This window comes from Porites lutea, chromosome 5, assembly GCF_958299795.1.
Source record: "Porites lutea chromosome 5, jaPorLute2.1, whole genome shotgun sequence".
NCBI lineage: Eukaryota > Metazoa > Cnidaria > Anthozoa > Scleractinia > Poritidae > Porites > Porites lutea.
Window position 1 is genome coordinate 37,418,013 of NC_133205.1, and position 6,116 is coordinate 37,424,128.

Here is a 6,116-nt window from a genome sequence, read left to right on the forward strand (position 1 = left end):
ATAGCCTTGCATGCAGCTATCAAAGAAAGTCTTCAGATCACATTTAATCTCGTGATACAAGTGGTGTGCGCATACCAACAGGGGCAAACGAAAACCCCGACTTAAATAAGGGGGAATTATAGCCCGCGTAGCAGACCCTTGGAAGTAGTGGGCAAAAGAGAGAACTGGCGCGCGCGAAAAAGACACGCGCCTCCAGTTCCAAGCGCCTGCTACTCAGGCTAGGGAAATAAAAGCATAGTGTTTTTTCTTTCTTGTTAAAATATGGTGATTTTTGTCCAGTGCTCAAATGTACTTTTTTTAAGCGCGGATAAGATTATATGCCTTATTTTTATTTTCCCTCATTAGTTATTCCAGAGAAACTTGTCGAACTTATCAGACGAGACTACAAAGGCGCGGTGTTGTGTCCCTTTCCATGGTGTGAAGATGAACTACAGCTGAAGCTATCGAACATTTTTACAAGATTGCAGATAGTTAGTAGAAGAAAAGAACGTTCACAACTAACCGATGAGAGCGTCAATATGACAGAAATATTCAAGTCACTTCCAGAATGCCACAGTCCAAGAGTGGTGCTGATCGAGGGGAATCCTGGGATGGGTAAAACTACCTATTGTCAAAAGCTGGCTCATGATTGGTCCGTGGGGGAAATTCCACCTGACGCTTCGTTTCCTGAAGTAAAGATATTGCTCCTGTTGAAATGCCGTGACATGCACATGAAAACCGCTACCATTGAGGAAGCTATTGATGATCAGCTTATACCACAAGATGCTGGCAAGAAGGGAAAAGAAGACTTCTTCCATTTTATTCGTTCAAATCAGTCTAATATATTACTGATTCTGGATGGTCTGGATGAATTACGTCAGGAGCTGCTTCCGTGCATTCAGTCATTGATTCAAGGCAAAATTTTTTCCAACGCCTTCCTCGTTTTAACAGCTCGACATGAAGCGGGAATGAGACTACAACGATACTGTGACACGCTCCTGGAAATCACCGGATAAACTGATGATGAAACGGACAGTTACATCACGAAGTATTTCAGCAAGCACGAGGACCAAAGCCTTGCGGAAAAAATGATTCAGCAGCTGAAAATTAACACAGAGCTGAGAGAGTTAACGGCTAATCCACTAAATACAGCTTTGTTGTGTCTTCTGTGTGAAGAGACAAAGGGAATTTTCCCTTCCAGTAGAACGAAAATTTACGATGATCTTGTCTCATGTGCTCTGAGAAGGTATTTTACCAGGAAGGGCGTGCCTTTGAGTGACGACGATCCCCTTGAGAGATGTTCAGACGAGCTGAACCAGTTGGGAGAAACAGCATTTGAAGCCCTGTTGAAGAATCATTTGTATTTCAGTCGAGATGACCAAACAAGCGAGTCCACTGAATTCCTACAATTACCGTTTCTTTCCCGTGAGCCTAGTTTGAGCCAAATTAGGCCAAAGCCATGGTATGCTTTTACTCACAAAACTTTCCAGGAATATTTTGCTGCATTCTACCTGGCCAAGCAAATCATAACTGGAAACAAAGAAAAAGCCCAGTCTCTGCTAGCTAAGCTCAGTCCTGTTGACAACTGGCAGGTGTGGGAATTTCTAATTCCAATAGTGTCAAGCAAGAGCAGTGAAATGGCAGTTTTTGTAATATCACGTCTTTGTTCTTTTTTCTTTCAAGAAAGGCCACATATGACAAACGATGGCGCCCTTGCTGAAGCCAACAGGTATTTCGAGGTCTGCGAACGCAAACCTAGTGACTGGACTATAAGTGTGGACAAATGGAGTGATAACGAGAAAGTTTTAGACGATGTGGTACTAAAACACTTCATGTTATTAAAGAGTGTGAAGACAATGAGAGTGAACTAAAGGATTACCAAAGAAAAATGGTGCGTGTACTGGCGAAATGCTTTCCAGTGAGAAAGTTGAGGCTTGGCCAACTTGACCGCTATTATATCGTTTATTCCGAATACTTGAGAACCAACAGCACATTGACAGATTTATGTTTAAATAGTACTTTAAACGAGGTACTGTTAGCAACAGTTGAGGGGGTTCGTGAAAAAGACTTAAAGCATTTGAATTTGCTTAGCGTGAACACTGACTTTCTTTTTTTGAAGCTTTGTAGCTACCCTCACTTGAAAGAAGACTCTAAATGTTCTTTTTCCTCTTCTGAAAAAAACAGATTCATTGCAAGTTTTACACAACACCAGTCATGGATCAAGAATTTTGGTGCCAGAGAACTTGGCAAGTGTCTTCGGTCGTTACTTCATTTGACACATTTGAAATTTAGAGGAGACTTCATCTGCTCTGAGGGAGCCGCAGCACTCGCAGAAGTTATTCGCGCGAGTCATAGTTTGACACATTTGAGTCTTTGTAACGCTGGCGTCCATGATTTAGAAGCCATTGTCATAGGTAAAGCTCTACAGTCAAATTGTACTTTAACCCATCTAACTCTGGCGGGAAACCAGATCCAGGATCTAGGAGCAATTGTTTTAGCAAATAGTTTAAATAGCAATCGTTCTATACAGTATGTGGATCTAAGTGATAATGATGTTGGTGATCCAGGAGCTCAGGAGCTTGCTCGTGTGTTGAGATCTAACTCTTCTCTTACCTTCCTCGATTTAAGTAATCCATTAAGAAGTGAAGAAAACGTAAAACCCGTCCTTATATTGGATTCTGATTCTGAAATCCATCAACACTTTGTGCGCTGTGATTTGATTGGGGCATCTGGCGCCTCATCACTTGCGCGAGCCTTGCGATCGAATCGATCGTTGACTTATTTAGACCTTTCATTCAATGAGATCGGAAAGGCGGGAGCTGCAGCGCTTGGAGAGGCTCTCCAATTAAACTGCACTTTGAGTCATTTGTTCCTATGCAGCAATGCGATAGGTGATTCGGGAACAGCATCCCTTGGAGAAGGTCTGAAATCGAACCGCTCTCTAACTCGACTATATCTGACTGAAAATGGAATCGGAGATCCAGGAGCAGAAGCTCTCGGAAAGGCAATGCAATCAAATCACAGCTTGACCCATTTAAATCTACAAGTTAACCTTATTGGCGATTTAGGGGCAGCAGCCTTAGCAAGTGCACTGGAATCTACTGGTATTCAATTGACCCATTTAGATTTGGCTCTCAATAAGATCAGCTGTGTGGGTGCAGAAGCCCTCGCGAAAACTCTTGCGTCTAACAGTTCTCTCAAGGCTTTAGAGTTGGGAAGCAATGCGATCGGCTCTTCGAGAGCATCCTCGTTTGGAAAAGCACTTCGATCAAATCGTACTCTTACGCACTTGATTGTGACCGGTAACAATATCACTGAATCTGGAGCTGTAGAATTGGTAGATGCTCTACTGATTAATAACAGTTTGATCTGTTTGAATGTGGAAGATAATCCGATTAGTTCGCTAGAGGCGGAAAACCTTAAACGGGATATCCAGTCGCATTGTGTTATTTTTATATAGAGACTAAGTGGGTAAATGACTAGACGATGATCTTTCTCCAGCATTGTATTATGAAGCTCAAGCAAATTACCAGCGATGAGTCGTTGATCGGATGATGATGGTTACGTAGAGTAAGAAAGATATCAATGCTGAAGATTTCTTCCACCTCTTGTCCGCGCACTTTACTTGTTCTTGTGTTTGCGCCACAACTATCGACAAAGAGCTTTCCTCGTTTATTTAATTAGTCTTGTTGCCAGTATGTAGATGCAACTAGATGCTCTTTGAAAAAAGGTTCAGCATTTTTTTTGTTCTCTTCTTCATTTTACAAACAAATACAATCTTATAAAATATTCCTTGAGTTGGTAGCAAGGCGAAGATGTCAATGATAAATGTAAGCCACAATTAAAGAAGCGTGGTACTTTGGCTAAGTTTGTCTAGTTCAACATGGTCGTGACATTTTTACGACCAAGTTTTGTTGCTTATTTTCCCTTGTCTCTCCTTTTACGCTAACATGCGTAACTTAAGGGATTTGGTGAGAAATCTCGAAAGCCGGATTTGTCACCCTTTGGTGCAAAATGAGTTGTCATCATCCAGCTATGTTAACGACAGTTTCAGTGCTAAGTCACCCAATATATAACTTTATAAAAAGAAAAAATGTCTTTACATACGTATGCAGATTTAAAGGAGCTGAGCCACAAAATTTATTGAACTTCAAACAGTGGTAACCGCCACCAAAATTTAGTGAGACATGAAAATAACCGCTCAAAACATGAAAAGAATGTATAAATAACAGCAAATACAAAAGGACAAAACTTGGAAGAAGATGAAACGGATTTTAACTGTGGTTTTTGAAAATTTGTTAGCCCACCAGTCTTACCTGTAACTTTTGATATATAATGCTAAGGAGACATTTGTTCGACAGAAAGTAGTAATTTTGTCATTTACAAGTAATTTCTTCGCTTAAGTTAAGTTTCTTTTTAAGTAAGGACGAGTGATTCCTAATATTAACAAAATGATCTCGACAGGCGTGGCACAGCCCATTTAATACTACACTAACAAATCAATAATAAGGAAAGGTACCTTGAACCGTGCAGATGGTCTAAACTGGACATGCAAAGTCAAAGAGAACATTGACGGATCGAGGGGAGGGGTCCTAGGGGCCCGGGCCCCCACCTTATATTGAGGCCAAACTGTAACCTGCAAGGCCGAGAATGTTATTTTCGAGGCCGGATCCCTTCTCTTCTTAGGGTCTTGATGAGAGGGGCCCCCACTTGCTTGAAGATCTAGATCCGTACCCAGATCTCTCTCCGCCAATGTTTTGCTCCTTTAAGTCTTAAAAGACTTTTTAAAGTATTTTAAACATTTTCTAGTTTATTTAGTAGAGTTTTAACTCCTTGAGTTTACAAACTGTTATAATTTTTTTAAAATAATTCTTATAAGTTTTAAATTTTAGTGAATTTTCCCGCCCCTCCCATTTTATAGGGGGAGAGCCTTTGTGAGGAGGTTGTTTTAGTATAATCTATCTACACAATGATTTTTGATATCATTTTATCATTACTATCATTATTCCTTTTGGTGTCTTGTCAACTATCTTCTGTCCCCTAAGGGTTTCGCCTGATAGGCTGGTATCAGCTGAATACATCAACAGTTGTAAATAAAGTTGCTATGTTATGTTGTATAAAGATTGTATAAATGAGTTTAAACTACTAAATATTTTGAACCACAGTGGAACGCACTTGTACCGATAGGTCAATGAGAGTATATTTAGCCTGCGTAACCAGTAGTAGCTGTCGGTTTTTTTAGTGTTTTTTGTGGTTCGTAAAGTAAGAGATTCAGGAGCGCAAAAGCTGAACTGGCCGAGGACGGATAAAAGCCCCCACCCCCAATCGTTTTCTGTTTCGACCTAGGTTCAGCTTTCGCGCTGCTGGAAGTCTTACTTTGCGAACCACAAAATAAAATATACACCAAAAAACAGCCAGGTACGCAGGCTAGAGTATATTACCCTGTTCCGGGCGGTCACATAGAGTATCGCCAAATAAGAAGCAAGGAGAAAATAAATAATAATAATAATTTCTGATAATAATAATAATAATATAGTGGTAGTAGCAATAGTAATAATAATAATTATGGTTATAATAAGAGTGAGAGGAAGAGGGATTAAGGCAAGAGTAATTCGTCCTGTATCAGCAAGACCTTTGAGGTTTTACCTGAGATCTTCATTGTTCCATGACTTTCCTTCCAACCTGTTGTTCCTTTCGCACGCATAGTTTTGTAGTATTATGAAATATCTTCATTTCGCGACAATCCGACAGCTTTCCTGCCATCTCGAGCAATGAAGATAGAAAAAAAATATCACCTGTCTTCTTACTCCCCACGCATCTCCTCGCTTTTCTTTCCTACTCACTTTCATTTGCGCCGTTCCCACCATCTGAACCCGGAACAGTAGCCTGCATAGCAGAAGTGGAAACATAGGGGTACGGGAAATTTTTTGCCAGGGGGGGCGGTAAACCATTTACCCAAAAAAATCTCGCAAGTTGCCCAAATTTTTACGAAAGAGTCGAAAAGAAATGAGGGTCATATTGCAACAACATAGGCCGTCCTGGCATATGTAGGTGGCTCGATACGGTTTTTCAGGGTCAATACCAAGTCTGAGCATAAACCACGTCGCATAGACAAACATTTGGAAAAATTGCGACCA

The 6,116-nt window shown here is 40.7% G+C and overlaps 1 pseudogene; it reads left to right on the forward strand.

Annotated features, from left to right (window-relative positions):
* LOC140937155 (uncharacterized) overlaps positions 1-4,246 on the forward strand; it is a 15,099-nt pseudogene extending 10,853 nt beyond the window's left edge.
* Positions 4,247-6,116: the final 1,870 nt, after the last annotated feature.